We start from the raw sequence: 10,831 nt of genomic DNA on the forward strand, positions 1-10,831 counted from the left end.
ACTTTTAAAGACAACACTTCTAAAGAATCCAGTGTCCCCGACGTTTCACATGTATAATGAATTTTTAATTTTATTTTCATATATTATCTAGATATATTGATTTTGAAGTTTCGAATTTTCAAAATTATTTATTCTGTCAATTGATTCATGAATTGTCTCCGACTTTACACAAGTGGGCAAAATTTCAGATCGTTTGTATACAGGTAGAAGTGTGTTGAATATCGATTATAAGATTTGTAGCAGACAAACAAACAAACAACAAGAAGTGAAGTTAAAGAGAAGGGTTGAAATAAAATTAATTTTTAACGCATATTATTAGTGAAAAAATTACGGTGAACACCTCACTTAACAAAGAATCCACTAATCTACCCCGGTGTCATTTCCGAAGATAAATTTACTATTTTAATCCACGTTGAATTTGAATATTGATGATGTCAGAACTTTGATTAAAGTTTGAGATCCTGTAATATCTCGACACGGTACTATATGTTGAATGTAGTGAATTCGCGGCGCCAGGTTTAAAAAACGTAAGCAAAACATACTAACAATCTTGTAGAAATATTCAATAGATGTTACGGTTACTTACTTGCTCATTCGAATCGTAGGCCATAGCGTAAAGGACCATAACTAAAATAAGACCATTGGTTTTATTGCGGGCCTAATTTACTGCTAATGGGTTTTGGCAGAGGTTTACTATGGGTTTATACAAAGGATTTACAATGGGTTTACTACTAATGAGCCTGCAGAATTGATGGCAATCATCACCCGATGAATGTGTTCGGAAATTGGTTGCAATTTGGGGCAAGGCACTGCGCACTGCATGCATTGTTCCTCTTACTGCAGGGTCACTGTCGATTGCTCTTGTTGTAAGAGTTACATTCATGCATGAAAATTTTGGTAACATCAAGCACAATTTTCGCAATTTGTAAAAAAAAACAGAGCATCCTGCCAAAGTATGAGTGTAAGCTACAATACTACAATAAAGTACGAGTTAATTTAAATGCAAATTTAGAAAATAACCCATTTACAGTCATTTGATATGTTGCACTTCTTTTATATTTATTCAATGAACACAAAGCAAGCTAATACCTAAAAGTTTTCAGATCTGTGACAACAAACAAATTTTTAGTTATTGTTAGAGAGGAGCGTGGAATTTGGGGACGAAAATTGATTGGATTGTCTACAGCTTGAAGAAACAGCACAAAAGGTCACGGGCGTGAATATTCAATTACAATTACTGGAAATTCTATGCAGATTTGTCAGGCTGGAAGAATGATCAGATATTATACTGATAGGCGCTACTCCAGCTGCGGTTGTTGATTTTGCCCTGTATCCCATGATCGTCTGGACCCGCAAAATGTAAATATAGACATTTTCAAATGCAAATTTAGACGTTGGATGAATTTATTTGTACATACGATAACTAATAAGGCGTTACAGTATTATAGTTTATAATCAGCCATAGTTAATTCGCGCGCACAGTTCATTGATGGGCAGAGCTCTCCGGAAATGAATATTCAACTATGTTCACTCACTATTTATTCTCACTCATTATTCTAATTCAATATAATTATATAAAAAGATAAAACTAAGCCAAAGCGTAAGTATCAGAAAGCCTCAAATTATTTTACGGTCAATCGGTCAGATAAACGTGCCAATCTGTTATTCATTGAAGAATGATTGGAGGCCCACGACGAACCCTATAGAAAGAGGTCGAGAAAGGCTCGAGGCGGACGTTAGTCTCGGCATAAGTTCGTTGCGATTCCAGCAAGTAGCATCTTTGCTCAATAGTTCGTTAACCTCCGCAGTTTCAAAGACTTTCATGCACAGTTAATGAACTTTTAATGCAATCTCAATAAACTATTAACCGATCAATTGATTTTAAATACGCTTCTATATGGTCGAGTACATATTACTTTTCAGCTGAAATATTCAGGGCTTTTTGTATTTGCCTCTATGGTATAGACTCATGTTTCTGTTGAGACTTATTTAGATTATTCTTCAACATGAGTATATACATGCCATTTACAATTCGTGGAGTGCCACTCACACACCTACATCATATTTTAAACCTAACACTCCTATTAAAACAATTTTATTTTTTTTTCTCAGGATTACCCCCGTAGATTCAGTGGATATTTTTAAACAATGAAAACATTTCGGTAGTTATCTGCAATGTTGTCACTTAACCACGCGGTTGCATGGCTCGTAGGTGTATGGTTAGCTAGCAGCTCTGGAACATTGAATAGAGCCGTCTTCAAACGTGTCTACCAAACCTGCGGGAACATCATCAACAAGTCCATTGCTGACAGTCTGGTGAGTTCGGATTGACTGCCTTCTTAACGATTATAACGATTTACTGTTTTATTTATTGCGGAAAGTGGTTAGGTATGGTCTATTCACGTGGTATGACTAGATATCAATATCCTTGACTATATGGATATAAAGTAGAGTGAATATCCAGGCTTAATTTTATAGAGGCACGAAGTTACGTACTTGTGATGCGATCTTTCGGGTAAGGGGCTATACAAATGCTGGGTAAAAAAAAAACACCGGTAAACAAACCAAGGGCGATCATTTTATCGCAAGCTCATTTTCGTCGTTTAAATTTTGTTTTTCTTCTTCAGATCCTCTGCTCCTCGAGGTGCGGCGTTGTCAGTGGTGGGCACAGCTAACCTAAAAGTTAGCTTCGATAACTGCTAATCCGCTAACTGAAAAGTTAGCTTCGATAACGCTAAAGCGATAAATCACCGAAAAATGTAGCGGAATTTGCCGCTAACCGCTAATTGTTAATATATAAATCTAGATTTGGCTTAAGGGGATCGACCTAGCATTTTGAAAACTTCTACAGTTATTATCCGATTGTCATGAAACGTCACATACATACGTAAAATGTAAAAAGAAAAAAATTTTGCTCATATGTATTTTTCGAAAAAATTGATAGAAAACGTGAAATTCATAGAAAACGGCTAAAAAGTGGTACTTCAGAAAATCTATCTCCTCCCACAAATATCATCCTACAACATCGAGACACGTATCAAAGCCTGCATGCCGAATTTCAGATCTCTAGAACAATCAGAAGTGGGCTAATTTTAGTTGTCAATGTTAACAACAAACAAACAAACAAATAAACAAACAAACAAACAAACGCGAAGCTAAGCTAAGAAAAACGTGTTAAAAAAACGTGTTAAAAAGACCATTGATTTTATTGCGTGCCTAAATTACTGCTAATGGGCCTTGGCAGGGGTTTACTATGGGTTTATACAAAGGGTTTACAATGGGTTTACTACTAATGAGCCTGCAGGATCGATGGCAATCGTCACCCGATGAATGTGTTCGGAAATTGGTTGCAATTTGGGGCAAGGCATAGTTAAGAGAAACTGCACAGTTTCTCTTACTGCAGGGTCACTGCAGACTGCTCTTGTTGTTAGAGTTGCATTCATGCATGACTTTTTGGTAGCAGCAAGCACAATTTCCGCAATTTGTAAAAAAAAAACAGAGCATCCTGCTAAAGTATGAGTGTAAGCTACAACAAAGTACCTACGTGTGAATTTAAATGCAAATATAGAAAATAACCCGTTTACAGTCATTTGATCCGTTGCACTTCTATTATATTTATTCAATGAACACAAAGCAAGCTTAATACCTCAAAGTTTTCAGATCTGTGATGTGACGAACTAATATTGAATCCCCGAATATCTAATTAATTGCGTCACCTCAATTAAGTTCGGATGGTCTAATTGTCACGTCCACCAATGACCGGAAATTAAATGCAACTTCCCTATTGGTTTTATCAGCAAGAGCTTGGACGGAGCGGATAGTTACTCAAACAAACTTTCTTAAATTTATTTATTAAAGATAAACGGCAAATCGAAACTAAACAAATAAAACAGGTGCGGCATAAGAGTTAAACGAAGTAACAAATTAAATGCGGAGGAAGTTAAAGTGCGATGAGAGCAAAATGCGAGGAGAGAGCTGGAGCATTGAGATCTGAGAAAACGCACGATCCTACAACAGAAAACATAAAGTAAATATCTACGCATGACAAGTCGTTATATAAACAAAAATCACGATATTTCATCAAGTATTCATAGCTAAATTTCACCACCATGGCACGCAACTCACCCTGGCGTCTGAGTCAAAATCCTATAAGAGAGGAACCAGGACGCAAGTCGGGATCGGCACAGTATCTGACGGCTGTAATCAATTTGACACCGACGTCAGAGTCGGTCCTACTTAAACTTCGTAGTCTGACATACAGTAGTGGGAAATTTGCAGCAACACTTCATTACATGTGACAACGAACTAATTTTTAGTTATTGTAATAGAGGACGAATTCTTTCGTGCAGTAGCCAGCGTGGAATTTGGGGACAATTGATTGGATTGTCCACAGCTTGAAGAAACAGCACAAAAGGTCACGGGCGTGAATATTCAATTACAATATTACAGGAAATTATGTCAGGCTGGAAGAATGATCAGATATTATACTGATAGTCGCTACTCCAGCTGCGGTTGTTAATTTTGCCCTGTCTTACATGATCGTCTGGACCCGCAGAATGTAAATATAGACATTTTCAAATGCAAATTTAGACGTTGGATGAATTTATTTATACATACGATAACTAGTAAGGCGTTTAAGTTTATAATCAGCCATAATTAATTAGCCCGCACAGTTCATTGATGGGCAGGGCTCTCCGAAAATGAACATTCAACTATGTTCACTATCTATTTATTCTCACTCACTATTCTAATTCAATATAACTATAAAAAGATGAAACTAAGCCACAGCGCAAGTATATGAAAGACTCAAATTACTTTACGGTCAATCGGTCAGATACACGGGCCAATCTGTTATTCATTGAAGAATGATTGGAGGCCCACGACGAACCCTATAGAAAGAGGTCGTGAAAGGCTCGAGGCGGACGTTAGTCTTAGCATAAGTTCGTTGCGATTCCAGCAAGTAGCATCTTTGCTCTATAGTTCGTTAACCTCCGCAGTTTCAAAGACTTTCATGCACAGTTAATGAACTATTAATGCAATCTCAATAAACTATTAACCGATCAATTGATTTTAAATACGCTTCTATATGTTCAAGTACATATTACTTTTCTGCAGAAATATTCAGGGCTTTTTGTATTTGCCTCTATGCCAAGCATGGTATAGACTCATGTTTCTGTTGAGACTTAGATCACTCTGCAACATGAGTATGTACTTGTCATTTGCAATTCGTGGAGTGCCACTCACACACCTACATCATATTTTAAACCCAACACTCATATTAAAACAATTTTATTTTTTTCTCAGGATTATCCCCGTAGATTCAGTGGATATCTTTAAACAATGAAAACATTTCGGTAGTTATCTGCAATGTTGTCACTTAACTACGCGGTTGCATGGCTCGTGGGTGTGTGGTTAGCTAGCAGCTCTGGAACATTGAATAAAGCCGTCTTCAAACGTGTCTACCAAACCTGTGGGAACATCATCAACAAGTCCATTGCTGACAGTCTGGTGAGTTCGGATTGACTGCTTCTTAACGATTAAAACGATTTATTGTTTTATTTATTGCGGGAAGTGGTTAGGTATGGTCTATTCACGTGGTATGACTAGATATCAATATCCATGACTATGGATATAAAGTAGAGTGAATATCCAGGCTTAATTTTAAGTTACAGACCGCTTTTTCTTCCATTTTTTTCTTCTGAATTCAAACTATCATAATTAGTGCAGGAGTGTGTGCATTCGCGTAGAGATTAATGGAATGTCTCATCTCTGTTTTCTCATCTAGGACGGTTTCTGTAAAAAATACTAAAGTTAAATGTTATATTTTTATACAGTGCACATGTTGTTTTTACAGGAAAATTTTAATAAGAGTGACACTAACTCCAAGATGAAGAAAACACATATCTCACCCACGCCATAGACGACAAACCATAGGCAACCTTTATTCCCGATTAGATTATTATTTATTCTATAGAAATTTTTATTCTCGGTCAACTCTCATGCATGAACAACAAACAAAATGTTGCTCCCGCAAAAATGTTGCTCCCGCGGTGAACGTAAAATTACGTAATTTAACGATGCCCGCAAGTCATATTCGATCCGCGGCCTGGTTGTGCACGGCAGGTTTAATGCAAGGCCGGAGGAGGACACAGCCGAGTGGTTCACGGCTGATTAGTGGATGTCTGGGGACATCCCAGGCGTTCTATTCAGGGCTTTTTGGTGCAAAAAAATTATTGGTGCACGGCTGCGCTCCCCGTGTCGGCACCCCTGGAGACATCGTATCCTTACGCTCGATCACCGAGCTCGTCCTACTGATGAGCGGCGAATGACCTTCCAGCATGCCCCCTCCACTGAATTCTCGGGCGGGGAGTGTGCCGGGATAAATCCCAGCATTAGCATTAGTTTTAATATTTTTTAGTACCCGCGTAAACGGACATGCGCATTCCGGGTTATTCGAAATTTGGCGCGGTTGAGAAGCGTCGATGTCGTTCCCTGTTACTGGGACAAACAAATCAATGTGATACGTAGGAAAAGCAAATATCGTGTATAATTTAATCGTGACTTATTTTTGTTCATGTTCTAAGCGTTATTTACAGTCTCGTAGCGATGCTGATTATAACATATACGCAAGAGCTCGAAATCAAGCTAAGAAAGCTCTGTCGCACCGCAGTAAAATCCCTCGAAAAAAATATTGCCAAAAATGCAAAAAAATAACCCGAAAGCCTTCTTTTTGTGCGCTAGCTTGAGGTTCAAGATAAAGGACGGTATTTATGATTTGAAAGTAGATCAGCTAAAGATATCCTCTGATGAGGGCAAGGCTAACGTTCTTAATCTGTTTTTCAGTAGCGTATTCACTGAAGAGGACTTGAACAATTTTTCAGCTATTGAGGAGCGCCCAGTCGGCTCTAAATTAACAAGTTTTGAAATACAAGAAGAAGAGGTTCTCAAGCGCCCTATCGCTGTAAATTCAAACAAGTCATGTGGACCAGACGGCTTCCACCCCAGATTACTCAAAGAGTTAGCAACCTTTTTAGCCGGCCCTTTGACGTTATTTTTTCGAAAAACTTTGAATGAAGGGATCTTGTCGGCTGACTGGAAAGAAGCCCAAGTGACACCATTATTCAAAAAAGGTGACAAAAGCTGCCCGGGCAACTATCGCCCTGTTAGTTTGACAAGTGTCGTGTGCAAGGTAATGGAATCTGTTGTGAGGGATCGATTGATCGATCATTTAACTGCTAATAATATTTCAGACTGTCAACATGGTCTTATTACCGGTAGATCCTGCACCACTAACCTCTTGTCTACTCTGAATGAATGGACCCGCCTGCTGGACGAAAGGGAGCCAGTTGACACAGTGTACCTCGATTTTGCCAAGGCATTTGACAGTGTCCCACATGAGCAGCTGCGTAAATTGAAGTCTTTTGCAATTGAGAGTAATGTAATTAAATGGAATCAAGTACTTAATTTCCTTGTGAATCAAGCCACGAGAAGTTCGAGAATCGGCAACAGGCCATGGGCCTATTTCTTCAATGCCGACACTTCTATTCTATTCATGTTGAATGGGTGTCACCATTCTACAATATACGCAGCCTTTTTGCAGAAAAAGGCTGCTTATGCTGAAGGGAAGAATCAATGTGTGACAATTTTATGATTGTTCATAATGCTTCACATTGTATTGGTTCAGCTGAATATGTTCAATCAATCTTGAGAATCTAATCAGTGAATAATTTTTTGACACGTGTCTATTTCTCTGTATGTGACAGTATCTTAATTGACATGGTTCATCTGTCTGATTAAGAGAAACTGTAAAGCCCATAAAGTGTCACTAGAAAAGTTACTGAGGCAACTATAACTCAAAACCCTGTCGTGGGGCCGCATTGGACTAATCTTCAGAGGCTCCCGCAAATCTGAAATGAAAAAAAGACATGGTTCATCCGGTCAAAAACTTAGTAACTTTTGAACGTGTTGACGACAATGTTTTGCAGATTATTCCATGCAAACACGAATGGTATATGTGATAAACTCGGTGCTTTAAAACTATCGAAAATCCTAGGAACTATCGGAGTTAATAGAGATTTTGTCGTTTATTTTCAAAACTTTGCCATCGCTCATTAATTTGGCTGACATATTCATGTCAGCTAAACGCTAACGCTAGTCTGATTATTAACCTAACACTAATGTTCTAATATTTAATCTCTTATGCATGAACCAAAGCTATAGAACCTCATAAGGAAAAAAGGTGAAAATAATGTATTTCGACGTGAAAAAAATCCATTAATTTCTTCAGAATCATCAGACCTCGCGAACTCCACGCTGATCGTCGGCATGAGGAGCTACTCCTTCTACCCAGCCGCAAATCACCCCACTGGCTTCAACAAGTGCAGGGGTTTGAACAGCTACCTCGGCATTCCAGCAGTGAGAAATTTCACTTCTACTGATTCGAATCACCCACAAGATATAGATGATATCATGCAGTTCTAAATAACAATATTGGTTGGAAAATACATCTAGCAACAAATTGTACGCTCCAATAACATTTTTCTGGTCAGGCCAAACCCCGAAGTACTTACAATACAGCCCTGGACAGCCTGATAACTCTCAGGGCAAAGAACAGTGTTTGGAACAACTTGCTGACGGACTCAACGACAACGACTGCTCAGCGTTGAAGCCGTACGTCTGCCAGTCTTTTGCGCCGTACAGCTGTGTTGCGCTGCCTAATTCGGCCTACCCTGCGGATTACATGTGCTTCAGTCGACAGTAATAATTAATTGCAGAGTTGAAGCTAATTACTGGGTTTGTTATATTTTGTTTACACTCTGCATCTTATAATTTTCAAATAGCTTGGTCCTACCCGACATATTTCCACTTTTATTTCAAATCTATCTAAAAAATTGTGTTAATTATTTGTACAAGTAGAATCTATAAAGAAATAAAATTAGAGGGAAAACTATAAGGTGACAAAAATTGGCCAAGAAAAGGGGAAGTGAAACAAAATTAAGAGGCAAAAAGAATCCAGGCTCATGATTGTGTTTGAATGCTTCATGCTAGGGGAGCAAAATCTATTAATCTTGTGGAATCCTTCGTTGCATCTTACAAATCCAAGGAAAAATGGGTCTTAAGTGCGTACATCGACATCGCAGCATGCAGAAATTTTGTGAACTATAAACCAAGGCAAATATCGCCGTAGTCGAGGAGACGAGCAGCGGATGATAATGCCTGCAACAACCCTGCCCCAGCTAGTGCAGAGCCAGAGGCCTGGGTCTAACGTTGTCTAAATTGCCGCAACGTTGCCGCCGTACTTCTCGACCTAGATAGGGCATGCACCTGGATAGGACTCTACTTAGTTAGGCTTAGGCCCTGCACCTAGATAAGGCTCGATCGTGATATATCCTGCACCCAGATAGGTCTCGATCTAGATATATCCTGCACCTAGGCAAGTTTCGATCTAGACATATTTCCTGCACCCAGATAGGTCTCGACCTAGAGAGGTCTGATACTCCATCGTGAGCGGCCACGCAGGCGAGTAATAAGTCTTGTCCACGAACGTGGTTGACGGTTTAGGCTCGCTGCGCCAAATTTTCGCCGTCACGGGTGGTCAAATTTGAAATTTTGTCTGAAAATTGTGGACCTGTAAACCATAATTCCGATAATGGGATATCAAGTTATCGTTAATAAATCTGGTTAATTTGATGTGACTAGCACAATCTTTTCAGTTCGAAGTAGATGAATTATATTTTGCACGTTATTAAACATTCTCACCTCAGGCTTTATATGTCTATCTTACAACACGACATTCAAACAAATTAGAGACACGAGTGTAAAAAAAATTTTCAGAAGGCCGAACGATTTATTTTAAATCTCATAACGCACTATTTTCAGGCATAATGAAAAATATCTACCACAGCAATAGTACATTCTGTCACGCAACTCCTAGATTAATACAATACACAAATCTATATTAATCATTAATTAATACACCACCAAGATTAATGCAATACTCAACTCTAGATTAATAATGGCCTTTCTCTGCCCTAAAACACACGTATGGTCACAATCAATATGAGTAAAGTCCCGTCCGACAAAAACGAATTCCTACCTTGCCTTAGTCATTATTTCGTATGGAACCGTAAATAAGCAGAACCTTGAAGCTGAGAGGTCGAAAATCTTGAAACCTCAAAATCTAGATACTTGAAACTACAAAACTCTCAGACTTGAACTAGACACTTGAGTTTAAACATATAAACTTGGAAACCTTTAGAACCTGAAAATCTTAACAGTAAATTTTTACTTCAGTTGACCACTCCTATCTCCAGAGGCGGGAGTGTTAATTCGGTTGGAAGAACGGTCCGTAAATGTCACGATGAAAACCGTTTTTGGGTGCAGTTGGCATTCATTGGGAACCCTCAGTAATTTGATTAGAAATTATGCGACTGGAGGTGAAAGAAGAGCAGGAAACTGTCATTCATACATAATTAAATACGACGGTATTCATTGAATAAATACGAGCGAGCCCCTATACAAACTTGCGTGTTTGGAGATACCAAAATTCCCATCAGATGAAGCGTAGGAAAGAAAAAAATCTTATATTGACCCACTCCGGTTCCCTGACGTTCGCCGTAAAAGCGCAATTGCAAATCCAGCTATATATTATTTCCGGATGAGTAACTGAGCGAATATGAGTAAATAGGTGTTTCTAAACAATATAAGAATACGATTCAAAAAACAAACTCTTAACTTCCAAATCCAATAGAAGGCAAAATCCATGTATAATCTCTTCACGCTAACTAAAAGGTGAGGAACTAAATCTAATCTTATATCGCTATCTAAAACT

The sequence above is a fragment of the Hyalella azteca genome, unplaced genomic scaffold (assembly GCF_000764305.2).
Source record: "Hyalella azteca isolate HAZT.00-mixed unplaced genomic scaffold, Hazt_2.0.2 contig10156, whole genome shotgun sequence".
In the NCBI taxonomy this organism is placed as follows: Eukaryota; Metazoa; Arthropoda; class Malacostraca; order Amphipoda; family Hyalellidae; genus Hyalella; species Hyalella azteca.